Below are 14,893 nucleotides of genomic sequence, written 5' to 3'. Positions count from 1 at the left end.
ACTCTTTTCCTCAATTTCTTCAAACTTCAGGCTCGGTATCCATTCCGGAATTATTACTGCCTTCATCATCGCTTTCATCGATCATTACTAATTCTTCAGGATCTTCTTCTTCTTCCTCTCCTGATTCATCATCATCGGCAAGGATGACACCGGGGTCCATTGCATCCGCTTGAGGCTCATGATTTGGATTTAGTAGATTGCTAAGCCTATGAACTTCCTCATGTAGATATGTATTATGTTCTTCTAAATCTTCTACATAGAATTCTAGCTCATGAGTTCTAGCTCTAGCTACATTTTCCCTGTGCTAAGCTTCATTTCTTCCCTCCACCGTACGAACTAACATACTTTCGCAGTTCCTATGCGCGGTGGTGAGCTGCCTCAATTGACCCTGTAATTCACCTATTTGTATAACATCCAAAGCCCTATATCTAGTAGATTGTGCTAACTCTGTAGAAATCCTCTGTATCTCTGCCTGGGGATCAGGCCTAGAACTGCTACTGCTAGCACCATCATTTCTAGGGGCAAGTTGGTGACGAGGAACTCCTTTGGGTCCGGTTGACTTACGGGGCGTCATCTTGGCACAAGCCATACTGTAGGAAGCCAGTTTAATCCAAGTAAGACCATTGATCAAAATCCAGAAAGTAGCTAAGATGGATTACATTTCTCAAACCAGACTCACTGCTTAACTCCAGACTAAGAGGTGAAGGAAGTAACAAGTGAATTATTCCTGATGCATGAATCGTTCTTACGAACAAAAACATCAAAGTTTATAATGCACATAAACAACATTTATTTTTATATAGGGCATAGTATAATTACTACTCCACCACACAAAAACCTTTTTAATCAAATAGGGAATGGTGAGAAAGAAATAAGATAAGTCAGAAGCAATTTGGACTAAATTACCAAGTTAAATTTAGTCATCCAAATCATTTTGAAGTTTTTGTAAAACAATACAACAAAACCTTGTAACGATCGCTCTGATACCATTCTGTGGCAGAACCTCCTAAGTTATAGGGCCCACATGCACCTATCACTGTCCGATGACCTTTGACATTTAAGCATATGTTTCCATTAACTTAAAAAGACTGTCGGGTGTCCTCGGGGAACCCCGAATCATCCACGATTTCCGAGCAGAATCACGTTACAGAGTCATTGCAGTATTACAACATTTATTCAAATATCAAAACCAGAGTAAAAACAGCGGAAGTCTTATGATAACATAGTTTACAAACCAGTTATTTCAAACCTTACAAACTAAGTTCTTTAATTATTACAAACCATAGTAGTAGTGGAGTGGCATAATTAATATATATACATAACACACAAAATAAACATCCTGCCCAAGGATCACACATTTACTTCTCATCGTCAGAACGAACGATAGTCATGCAGCACGATCCAAAACAGATCTGCTCATGAGGCTCACCTGCAATAAGGGGTCAACGAACCCTGAGTACGAAAGTACTCCACAAGACTTATCCGAAATATTAACTGATAAACTCAGTAATGCAGGCTCAGGGATTCAAGGTATAGCTTTAACAATGATCAAAGTTCTTTTGCGTAAAAGCTCTTTTAACAACATTCTTTATATAGATAACTTCTCAAGAATTATATACAAAGCTGACACGATCCGCACTGAGATCATGAAACTTCATATTCAGCACCTTCACAAGCCTTATTCAAGTTCTGGTTATTAATTCTACGATGATGAACAGTGAGTTGAGTCTCCTTAATCGAGGAGCAACGACGATTCGAACCGATTATAAACCCAGCTAGGAATTCCAGACCACATGACATATGCAGGTCCCTGACCTCCATATACCAACCTACCCTCGGATCCTCTAAAATAAGAATGGGTCCGCGCCACCCGAGAACATAGTACTCCACCATTCCAGCCCATGGCCACGTGGGTACACGCTATTCCCGCCATCTCTCCACTCCCAGTGCGCGAGTAGCCATTCTCGTAATAGAATTGCCAAGTTCAGGCTTACCGGAGTATGTGGTTAGTACTACAAATTCTCACCTCATATAATTCAACAACGGACGTGCCTTAATCGACACAGGCGGAAAGAACCCGCTCATAAGACCTCCATGTCTGGTGGCTCACACACACCGAGTCCGCCCGGTCTAGATTTATTACTCCACATTCCCATATCACATGCTAACATAATTAACCAATGTTCCATTTACAACTAGCAGGTGGTAGGTAGTCACCCGACTTTCATCGTTCTACGCATAGCTAAGCAAAACTAGGCATATACGAGTTTAAAACAGGTAATATGGTAAATATGGAATAACAAGGGTGGTAATGCACCAATTAGGCTTTTACTTAACTCCTAATCACTTAATGCAGTAACAGAAAGCAAAAGCAAAATTAATTTATAAAATACAAGGTAGGGTTGTATGCATCCGGGGCTTGCCTTCGTTGACGGAAAAGTCCAATTCCTGCGACGTTTCACAAGTATTCGATCCGACCTCAACAGACGGATAAACTTCTTCCATGACTTGATTAACTACCACGTGTTCACCTTCGTTCACTACACGTAATAGCAATGCCATATTTAACATGATGCGGAATACGAAATATGATGCTCGATGATGGATGCAAAGTTAATAATTTGAATACAACTTTCCTTCGCGGTACAGTTGCAAGTCAAACAAACTAAATCTTTTTTGTAACATACATCAACTACCAAGGATCATTAACAACAAATGACCCAAGGTCATCACTCAATCCAAAAGTCCAAACAAAAACCTAAATCATTAAAGGTTACTATTTGCTTTTATGAATTAATTATTTAATTCAAAATTATGAAATAAATCAACTTATTCTATTTGAGCTCAAAATTTTAGTACATGTTCATTACATGTTAACTAAGTGGCAAAACAAATTTCATAATTTTTTTGATAAATAAATAAGCCTAGAAAAATCATGGAAATCCATTTATGAATAAATTGAGTAATTTTTATCACATTTAAAAATTACTGAAAAACACTATTTCATATTTTTCTTAAATACTATACCTCACAGAGAAGTCACTCAAAAATTTTCATAATTTTTGGAGCTCTAAATAAATCTACACAAAAATAACAAAAACAGACACTATTCATTCAAATATGAAAATAGAAAAATTCATTTTGAACGTTGAGTCACTGACATGGTGACCCCACCTGTCATCTTCTACCTCCCGTGTGTTGACTACGACGACGACGGCGCTGACCGGTGCAAACTCACCGACGGTGAGATCAACGGCGACGACCAACGTACCAAAATGACCACATCATCCCGGCGCATCGACTGAAGGCGCTAGCTAGACGAATTACTACGAGTTACGAGCTTGGCGTCGGCCATGGCGGACGCGGTGGCTCGGCAGTGCTACGCCAGCGAAACGAAGCCGAAAACGGGGAAACAGAGGGCATGGGAAGGTCCAGTAGCTCACCACGAACACTACAGAGCAGAAAGCAAGGCTGGAGAAGCAGCGTAGACGCGGGTCGATGTGAACAGCAACGGCGGCAGAGCAAGGATCGTCGGTGATGGTGTGCCGGCGACTACAGTGGATAAAACGACCAATCAATAGTGAAATGAGCACTACGGCATCGAGACGAAGCTAAAGGTACACCAATCAAGGGCAACGGCTCACCGACGGGCTCTGGCCACGGAGATGCGCATGCGACGGTGAGGTTACCGGCCGCGAGGAAGAAGGCGATGAAACTCGAGTTCCCGGTGAAGACAAGCCAAATTGGTGGGTCAGATGCACGCGCAAGGTTCAGGCGGAGCTGGGACTAGCTTATCAGCGACGGTGGAGCACGACAACGACGGCACGGGCTCGCCGGAGATGGAGCAGCGGCGGCGGGAAAAACAGAGAACGAAGAAAGAAGAACGGCGGCGGCTCTAGAGCTTTATAGGGCAGCCAAGGAAGCGCAAAGAAGCCACGACGAAGCCTTCAGCGCGCCAACGCGACGCCCAGACGGCCACGCGCGCGACTGGAAGCAAGCCGAAGCTCGCCGGCGGTGTAGCGCAAGCGGTGAACACTGTTCATCGAAATTACAAGTTTGCCATTCGCCAAAATTCACAAATTACTCCCAAATTTTCATAACAACTCAAAAATCTCCAAAAATAAAAGTTGTTCAAAATCAAAAGTTCTACAACTTTGCTTTTATAACCATCTCCTAATTCGGTCTAGATTTTGAAATGAACTTTTGAATTTGAATAGGGAAATTTACCGAATTACGCCTTTTTGATTTACTCAAAAATTTTCTAAACAACTTGAAAAACTCCAAAGATAAACTTTGTATAACTTATTAAGCTCTACACTTTTGCTTTTGGGCCCAACCCCAAAATATGCTTAGATTTTGAAATGGATTTTCAGGGTAGGGTTTAAATGTTGAAAAGCGGGGTTTTCTAGAAAAATTCCAAATCCAAACAAACATTGAACTTAAGTCAAACAATACATTGCAACACATACCACATAAATATAAACTTGTATTAGTGTATGCATCTCATAGTTTCACCAAATGCCAAATGCTTTGCAATGCATATGATGACATGTCAGATTTTAATATTTAAACACCCGAGGTGTTACACTTTCTCTCCTTGTCAATTGCAGGGTCAAATTGACTGGCGCGTCTTAGGAGGATTGCACAGGATCGACCACCCTTACGCTGAAGCTAGGCGGATCTGCTACATCGAGCGGACCCTTCCGGCTTGCTGCATGTGTCCTCGGCACAGAGACGAAAATTTTGTGTCAACACACGTTTCTGGCACGCTCGGTGGGACACCACAATCATCATGACGGTTCACAACAACGACAACATCCTTATGGTACATTATGAAGAACTGCCTGATGAAGATAAGGATACCATCAACAAAGCTACGGAAGAATTTCAGAAGAAGTGTTTGTTGTCCTACACCAAAACATGTGACAGCACAATTATTTAGAAATTTCCATTACCAAGAGTTCTACTATACGGACAGACAGATACAGTCGAAGTTGAAGAAAGGCGTTTCTTTACGGAAGCCATAGACAAATCTATTCATGATGCTCTATCAAGCCGCAATGAAGCTTTCATTGACGCATTTCACAATGCCATGAAAGAGGCGATTAATGTAATTCTAGTTGGTCAGGCTGGATCGACTTGTTATAATATTCCAGATCTGTCGACTCAAGGGACTAATCAAGTCAGTACCAGCCATCAAGAAGCAGCACCAGCTGGTAATGATGACATCCAGACACTTCAAGATTCATCTAAACAAACTCTAGGTACTACTATAAATCAGATACAATATAATCCTAGACCGTCAGTACAGCATATGCAGCAGCCAGCGGGGCAAAGTCAGAACCAGATGATCAATTTTGGCACATCAGGCCACATACCATCGTCGGCTTAAAAGATAGCACCATCAATTCAAAGGATCCATAGAGATATAGATCCTTGTGTCTATAATCAGAGACTTCAAGTGGCAAGCCAGCAAAGGACCCAACAGATTAAAATTCCACAATGCTATCACTATGGCATGGATTATAACACCCTCCACATGATACCAAATCTAGGATATTAAGGTACGCAGGATTTCAATCCACAAATGAGTCGACAAGTACCAAGAAATCCAAATCCGCAAGCTGACGAGTTGTTGCTGAAGGTGACTGAGATGATGAAGAATCAGTTCGGTCTAAAGCCAAAAGGAATGACTTTTTCGTACAAATGCCCATATCCAGAATGGTATGATTTGGTCGCTCTTCCTACAAATTATAGACTCCCAGAACTCACCAAGTTCACTAGACGGTACAAGCACAATAGAACATGTCAGTTGGTATCTTACACAATTGGGCAAAGCATCAGTTGAGGATGCCCATCGAGTTCGTTTCTTCTCCTTGTCCCTATCAGGGCCAGCCTTCACTTGGTTCTCGTCACTACCAGTCAACTCCATTACCAATTGGACTGACCTAGAGAAGAAGTTTCATACATATTTCTACACGGGGACTGGGGAAAAGAAGATAACTGATTTGACAACCGTGAGATAGAGGACTAATAAATCGGGCACTGAGTTTCTTCAAAGATTCTGGGAGACTAGGAATTTGTGCTTCTCCCTGAGCTTGGCCGATGATCAGCTAGCTACTTCAGCTGTCCAAGGAATGCTGCCAATGTGGAAGGAAAAGCTGCTAGGACAAGAATTTGACAACTTGGGTCAATTGGCTCAATGAATAGCAGCGCTCAATAGCCAATTCTAGAGTATGCGTAGAGATACCCGATTCCAGAAGAGTACCACCATAGCCAAAGCTTATGATCCATACTTAGCAGATGACGGCTATGAAGATGAAGAAGAGGAGGTTGCTGCAGCTGAATGGAATTGGGGCAAGAAGACAGTAATGGTACCAAATCCTTGGGAAAGAGGAATCGAGGAGAGCTATGACTTTGATGTCACAAAATCAGACAAGCTCTTTGAATTTTTACTTGAGAAGGGCAGATTAAATTGCCGGATAATCATGTTATGTTGCCCCCTAAATAGTTGAAGAATAAGAAGTTCTGCAAGTTCCATAATGCTACTTCTCATTCCACTAATGAGTGCAGAATTTTTCGGCAGCATATATAGAGGGCTATCCAGCAAGGGAGGCTCAAGTTCAATACGCCTCGAAAAATGAAAGTCGATGATAATGCTTTCCTAGGAGATCAAAATATGGTTGATGTTGGGTTATTCAAAGGAAAAACTAAGGTCCTAACATCGACCAAGTCGAGAGAAGCTGGAACAGTTGACCCCAAGATGTAAATATCGGCTGATGAATATAGAGAGATTAGAAAACATCGTGATCAGTAGAAGAGCCGATATGAGCAGGGGGGAACGTCAAAGGATGGAGCGACAAAGCCACGAGTCACATCTCGGATCCTATTGAATAAGTGGCAGCTGCAGAAGGAAAAGGATTATCAGTGATGGCTAGAGGATAAAAAATACCAGTGTCAACTGGAAGAAGAAAGGTATGAAAGGAAGCAAGCTGAATTGCACTGGAATTGTCCTTTCTTCAGATATTGCTGGAACGAAGGTTTGAAATTGCCTACCAGACATGACTGTCTAGAATGCAGCAATCAATATTGAGAATTTAGATAGTCTCAAATCAACCGTCAGTCTATCCATGCCCAAGATACATATCAACATAATAACATGGATCGGCGTTTAAAAATTAAAAGTGTTCATGATCGGCTGGGAAAAAGAGTTATTGACCAAGACTAGGTTGATCATGAGGAAGGAGGTAGCCAGAGGGAACATGTCTGGCAGGAAGACCAATGGTGCCCCAGAGGATTGATAAGAAGCCAGAAAAGAAGGGTGCAGCGCCTAAGGAATAAAGAGATGGAACAAGCTCAGCCATCCAGTAAAACTCAAGTATGGCGTGCCAAGCAAATAGCCGATAGAAAGCAACCATCGGCTAATATCCAAATGACTTTTCTGTTGCCATTAGAATTCAGAGCTCCGGCAGATCAGGAAGTTTATTCGGACTTTGATGAATCAGAGTATGAAGAGACAGTTGCCAAGTTAATGGTTGTGCAGCAAGCAATATTGATAAGCTAGACAAGCATCGGCACTTAAAGGCTTTATATATGAAAGGTTTTATTAATGGGAAACCGATGAACAAGATGTTGGTAGACGGGGGTGCTTCTGTTAATCTTATGCCTTACACTACTTTTCGTAAACTTGGCAAGGGACTAGGAGATCTGCTTGAGACCGATATGATGCTTAGAGAATTCAGAGGAAATACATCCAAGACCTAGGGGGCAATAAACATCAAGTTGACAATCGGGAATAAAACTCTACTCACCACATTCTTTGTCATCGATGGAAAAGGCTCATACAGTTTACTCCTTGGTCATGACTGGATTCATGCCAACTGTTGTGTGCCATCAACCATGCATCAATATTTGATCCAATGGCATGGGAATGATGTCGAGGTGGTTCGCGCTGATGAGTCTATGAATGTCGCAATAGCCGACCCAGTGTTTTGGGAGCTAGGAGACTTCGAATGCCTTTCTGACAAAACATGGAAAGGAGGCTTCGTCAGGATTAATAATGAAGGCCAATAGCTGGTTCAAGCAATCGGCTCTAAGAGTTTGTTTTGATTAATAGTCGTGGCATTGCGTCGGTCATTGAGTTAAGGAAAAATAAGCATTGAGTCTTGGAGATGGGTTTAGACTGACGTACGTGAATGCTGAGTTAAAATGTAAGTGCGATCAGAGTTAATGGATTTCTTAAGAGAAGTTCTATTTCGCTTAATAGGATGCTTGACTTGGATTGATTGATCGTTTGATCTTTAGAATGAAAAATGCATGAAGAGATGTTGTCCTGACATCTGAATTTGACAGCCGATTCATTCTTGGCTCCAATAGCCGGTACCAGGAGGGTATCGCCTCTAGTTCAAAAAGTAAAGATCTTCAAAGATAGTAAAAGTCGATACGATATGTATCGCCTATAGAGCAAAAACAAAAAGCAAAAATAGTAATACGCAAGGATGTCACACTGAAGCACAATCATAAAGAAATAGGAGTCTTCATTCATCGGTTTATCCTAAGTACAAACTAATCGAAGACCTTGTTCACCACATCCTGAGCGGGTGTGATGTCCACGATGGCCTCTGCCGCTGCGGTGAAATCTTCTATTAGATCTTCATGTCCCTTAGGGCCATCGTCGGTCGGGAAGCCAACCTCCATGGTATGGAGATCATGCCCGGTTTGGACCTGCACCACAGTTAGTGCCACCACCGCACCATGATGAATGCCATGGAGAGCAATCTCTTGGACATAGGCTAGGATGTCTTGGAGACGAACGTCATTAGGGGACCCCCCTCGCATTGACGACATCTGCGGCCGCATTCATCGCCAACTGAAGAGATTCCAGTTGCACCGTTTGAGCTGGCAATTGCAAAAGAATATCAAGACAAAGGCAACGGAAACCAGGATAGAAACATTCATGGAGCTCATCTTACCTGCTACCGTGGCATCAGACTTAGCCAGCCGCGCTCGACCGGCATTGGTCTCCTCCTCCGCCGCATTAAGGGTAGCCTGGAGGACTCCTAGACGAATCTCCAGCTAGCCATTGTTCAAAATCGCCTTGGAATAGCGGTCCTCAGCCGCCCTCCATTCTTGGAAGAAGCACCGGGCATCATCACCATCATACAGTTGGAAGAACCCGACGATGAAGCCAGCGCGGAAGATGCAGTGTCAGCGGGATTATCAGTCCTAGAAAAGGGGTAAAGGCTGTCATTCACAATGAGCTTATAGGCAAGTCAGAACAGATCATCATCATGAATAGGGGTTGCCAATCTTACCTTATGCGCCGGGGATGCTGGTTCATCGGCATGTCTTCTACCAAGATTTCCTCTACCGCACGCTTACCTCGATTACCTTCGCTGGCCATGAGGAATGATTGAATCTACAGAAAAGAGGAGTGGAACCGCTACAAGGTTTTGGCAGATCGAAGAAAGTGAAGGAACATTTGTAGATAGAGAGGCGTTTGAAGCCGAAGCCCTCAGTTGGTATTTGAAGATATGAAACGAAGAGGCGGACGCCTCAGGACACGCAAAAGGCAACTGCAATTAATAGAAGGCGAAACGCCACTCCACAAATGTCGAAGATAATACAACACCATATAACTGAGGATAGGAGATCGATGGGCTCTCTTGATAGAAGATGTGTTTTCAAACCTAAGTAGGATTGAGAATGGAAGACTGGAATCAGTTATTTACAGAAGAATCGTCTCATTAGCCGAAGCGGATGTGATCAGTCGATTGTAGTGGATCTTTAAGCCTCCTGCCTATTCGAGTGCCCCTTGGCCAAAAAGGGTTCGCGGTCAAGCAAACTCCTCTGAGCCTACTTCACCCTCAGGACCTAATCTTCAAAAAATATAAAAGGTGGACAAAACTCTAGAGAAGGCTGAGAATACATTGCCCTTAATGACCAAGAGCAAAGGAGCTAATGTGATCACCTTATGAGATCATGCATGGACACAATGCAATCTTTCTTTGGGAAGTTCAAACTGGATCAAGGCGTGTCGCGTTGCAACACGATTTGTCAAACCGAAGTCTACCAGAATTTTGTGATGGATGACTTTAAGGACTTGAGTTGCCTTCAGCTACATGCTCTTGAAAAAACATTGAAGCCAATAAACCGAGGATTGTGAGATATTACGATTAAAAGGTCAAGATCAAGCAATTTTCTGAAGGAGACTTAGCCTAAAAATCAAATCGCCGATCGGGGCGGAGAACAGCAAGTTCGGTGAAAAGTCACCCAACTGGGAAAGGCCTTATCGGATCAAATGTTATGCGCCTGGTGATATTTGTATTTTGGGGGTACTGAGAAGAGAAGGAAATTTGGTAGAGTAATCAAGTGGGAAATATTTGAAGGAATATTAACCTAGCATTTGGATTGACACTTGATAACTGATTTGCTCGACCGTTAGTTTTAATAGTGGATACCGAAAGGGTATCGTTGCTAGCAAGAGGGTAAACCCGGAGGGGTGAAAGCTAGTACGATGCGTATCAAGTATGCCAATAGAGTGGTGCGTACAAAATGAAGCACGAAACAAAGAGAAAATGCTCAAAGCAAGAAAATTGTTCGCTAAATACTGCCTATTACAAGTTATGGGCCAGAAAACACTCTATCTACTATGTCATCGGCCAGGGTATTGAAGGCCATGGAGTCGACAGCGCTAAGTAAATCTTTAGTCAGACGCTCATGATCCCCAGGGTGCACCGCATCCGGGAAACCATGAGGAAGAAGCCGAAGATTGTGGCCAGAACATGCCTGTGCAGCAGCCAACGCCATGGCAGCACCATGATGAACACCATGAAGAGAGACCTCCCTGACGTGATTCGGGATGTCATACAGGCGAACTATTGGGATGGTACCTCTGGCATTGACAAATCCTGCCACGTACTCCGCAACTAGTTGAAGGCTCTCTAGTTGGGTGGACAAATCTAAAAGGTTCAAGAGAGAGAGATGATCAGAATCCTAAAGGTGAAATTGAAAGGAAATGAAGGTTATGATATCTCACCCGTAATTCTGGCCTCGGCTTTGGCCAATTCATCATCCACTGAATTAGCCATGGGAGGCGATCGGCATCGAGCCAGGGCTAGGGTTGATTCTATGAGAGAGAGACATTCGGCAAGACCCTGGCCATGATGGTCAATGATGGCGAGCAGGTCATCATTGCCAATCCACCACCTCAGGTAGTGAAGGGTCGAGATGGCGGACTAGAGGGGGGGTGAATAGTCTTTTTAAAATTAATCGCGTCGGCTAACCAAAACAAGTGCGGAATTATAACTATTGGTCTAGCCAAGACTATACCCCTCTATCTATGTTCTCTAGCACCTTCCAAAGATACTAATCAAGCAACAAAGGTGCCGGGCTAGCTAGAGCTCACCTAACCAATTCTAGGAGCAAGGTTACACAAACCTATGCCACTAGTACTTTAAGCAACAAGGGAGCTCCTACACATGCTAGTAAGCAAAAGCACAAAGCTAACTAAGCTCACTAGCAATGCTCAATAACAAGGCAACCAATGCCTAATTAGAGAGCGCAAAAACTTAGCTACACAAACTAAGCAATGTGACTAACAAGGTTACTAAAACCAAATTAGCCACGCAAGGGAGCTACTTCTATGCTACACAAGCAAGAAGGTAATTAGCAAGCTACACAAGCTATCTAATTACAAGTGCAACTACACAAGCTTAATATGTATAAAAGTAATTGCAAACTTGTGTAACGGGGATGCAAACCAACAGGAAGAATAAGGTTGACACGATGATTTTTCTCCTGAGGTTCATGTGTTTGCCAACACGCTAGTCCCCGTTGTGTCAACCGCTCACTTGGTGGTTCGGTGGCTAATTAGCATCACCCGCTAAGCCTACACGTCAGGCGCCGCAAGAACCTACCCCAGAAGTGAGGGTAGCTCAATGACACGCTTTACTAGAGTTGCTCTTCGCGGCTCCCACGGGGCGAGCACAATGCCCCTCACAAGCACTTCTCTGGAGCGCCGCACAAGCTTCTTGCGCGCTTCAACGGAGACCACCACCAAGCCGTCTAGGAGGTGGCAACCTCCAAGAGTAACAAGCACCACCGGCTTGTAACTCGATCACCTAGTGCCACTCGATGCAACCTCACGATGCAATCGCACTAGAATCGCTCACTCACACAATCGGATGATCGCTATCAAGTATGTGTGAGATGGAGGGCTCCTAAGCACTCTCAAGCATGGACACAAAGTCCCCCAAGGTGCTCCCTGCCAGCCATGGCCGAAGGCCACTTCTATTTATAGCCCCAAGGGCTAAACTAGCCGTTACCCCTTCACTGGGCAAAAATCGGGCCGACCGGACGCTCCGGTCGTGTTGACCGGACGCTAGACCTCAGCGTCTGGTCGCGCGCAGACGGCCACGTGTCTCGATTCCAACGGTCACTTGACCTGACCGGACGCAGCAGCTTCAACTGACCAGACGCTGGACCCCAGCGTCCGATCATTTCCAGTAAGGTACCCGAGGCATATTTCTTCGACCGAACGCGTCCAGTCGCATGTGATCGGACGTAGCCCAGCGTCCGATCACACGCCAGCTTCTGCGTCACCGTACGTCAGCCTGACCGAACGCACCCTGCCAGCGTCCGGTGCTTTTAGATCCAGCATCTAGTCAGTTGACCGACGCCAGCATCTTCGCGATCAACTCATTTTCACTTCTAACTTCTTCACCCTTGCTCTAATATGCCAACCACAAGAATTTGTATCCGGCGCAATAGAAAATAGGCATTCCATTTTCCCGAAAACGCCAAACACCACCTCCTTTGTAAATGTGCCAACATCACTAAGTGTACACCACCATGTGTATGTGTGTTAGCTTTTCACAATCATTTCCCAAAGGATGTTAGCCACTCAACTTGCCATACCACTCGATCCTAGCGACGATGCAAAGTTAGATCACTCGAGTGGCACTAGATGACCAATATGCAAACAAGTTTGCCTCTCTTGATAGTACGGCCATCTATCCTAAACCCGGTCATAAACTTCTCTACACACCTATGACCGATGGAATGAAATACCCTAGGTTATACCTTTGCCTTGCGCATTCCATTCCATCTCCTTCAATGTCGATGCAACACATGCACCAACACGATCAATAATGATATGATCCACTTCATATCATCACGTGATCCTATTGGTTCATCGATCTTGACTTCACTTGCTCTTCACCGTTGCCATCGTCCATCGGCGTTAAGTCTTGCTCAAGCTTCACCGCCACGCGGTCCATCACTCCAAAGCCTTTGACTTGCCCTAAGTTGTCACTCAATTATCAAAACTAAACAAGGACCTTTCAGGTAGCAAGGAAGCTGGCGATAAGCTGACGATGAGGAAGACCCCAGAGGCTAGACAGAGTTAGCCCTATAACCTGAGGCAGTGGGCGCATCATGGGCTGCACCCTCTTGACGATGAAGGCGCTGGCGTGATGATGCAGATCCGTTGGGAGCCCCCTCAGCAGACCTTTTGTTGTTCTCTATGATCTCAAGCTTATGGAAAAAACAGGGACTATACTGAGGGTGCCGAGGGATTGAGATGAAAGCGGGTTGTTGCTCGACCCTCAGCCATAGCCCGTATATATAGCCTGGGGAGACAAAATCGGTTCCGCCAGAGGTATGGAATTGAAATCAGAGACAGAAACGGATCGACACTCCAGGAATTCAGGGGATGGATAACGGAGAGGTAACAAATTCGAACTTATCGCTTCCCTAAGTTACGAAGCATCGTGGGACGGATACAAAGAATTTGCATGGATCAGAAATCAACCCACCAAGGCTTCTTTTGGATTGAAGGGAGTCCGGATCCCCACAAGGCCAAATCATAAACCAAGTTACATTAGCCCATTAATAAGATTATGCCAAAGAAAGGGAAAAGTCGCCTGACTAGCAGATACCCAGCTGATTTCTTTGTGACTGGGAAACCGCTAGAAAGAAGCTTGTGGTTTTCCCAATAGGCATTTGATGGAACAAACAAGGGAAACATGTCCACACACTATGGCCCTTGTAAGCACTAGAACAGCTCTACGAGCTTGGTGAGAAGACGATATCATAAGACTTCTTCTAGCCGCAGCAACAGATTCTTTTGCTCGATAAGGTGCTAGAATGAGCGACACAATCACCCTACGCACAAGAATTCTTCTAACCACTCAAGATCTTTATTGCAAAGAGATAAGCCATGGAGGGTCCAGCGGAGTTGGGAGCACTCGAAAAGATGGATGGAAGAGAAACATGGTTGAAGTGGTGAGTTGCTCTCACCAGGGTCGGATAAGTGTTTTATAGCCAGTCCGGTAAGATGAATCTGAATGCCCATGAAACAGTGGTGCTCTTACAAAAGTTTTGAGGCATAGGCTCGTGAATGGACGCAAGCGGCAATGAACGGTGGACCCTAGATCAAGGTTCTTTACCCGTGACTGTGGACCAATCAGGGATGAAGACAGGATAATTTTGGAATAAAATTACTTTTATCCCAAAATTAAGGGGCATGCGTTTACACTGGAATTTGGAGGGAGGATCTCAGAGAGGAATCAATTGCGTGCGAATCGGAACAAGTTGATTCGGATGCAACACTAGAATCGGCTTTCTGCAAATAGCGCCAGCAGATAACGACAAAGGCTATGATTAGCGCTGGGACGAAACATGCTGGACTCTGTAAAAAAGGGAAAGATTAGAGTACAAGTTATCTTAAATTATGAATGTTTTCATTCTTATGCCAAGGGTTGTAACAAATTGTGCTTGAGTAGGATTCATGCTTAGATTCTGGGTATAACTACCAAACCCCGGCTATTGTAAAAGGACATCAACCAATCAAATACAAAGTCAAGTACTTTTTTCGGCTCCGGCCACCCCT

This window comes from Miscanthus floridulus, chromosome 16, assembly GCF_019320115.1.
Source record: "Miscanthus floridulus cultivar M001 chromosome 16, ASM1932011v1, whole genome shotgun sequence".
NCBI classification, from domain to species: Eukaryota; Viridiplantae; Streptophyta; class Magnoliopsida; order Poales; family Poaceae; genus Miscanthus; species Miscanthus floridulus.
Note: the sequence above shows the minus strand (reverse complement) of the source record.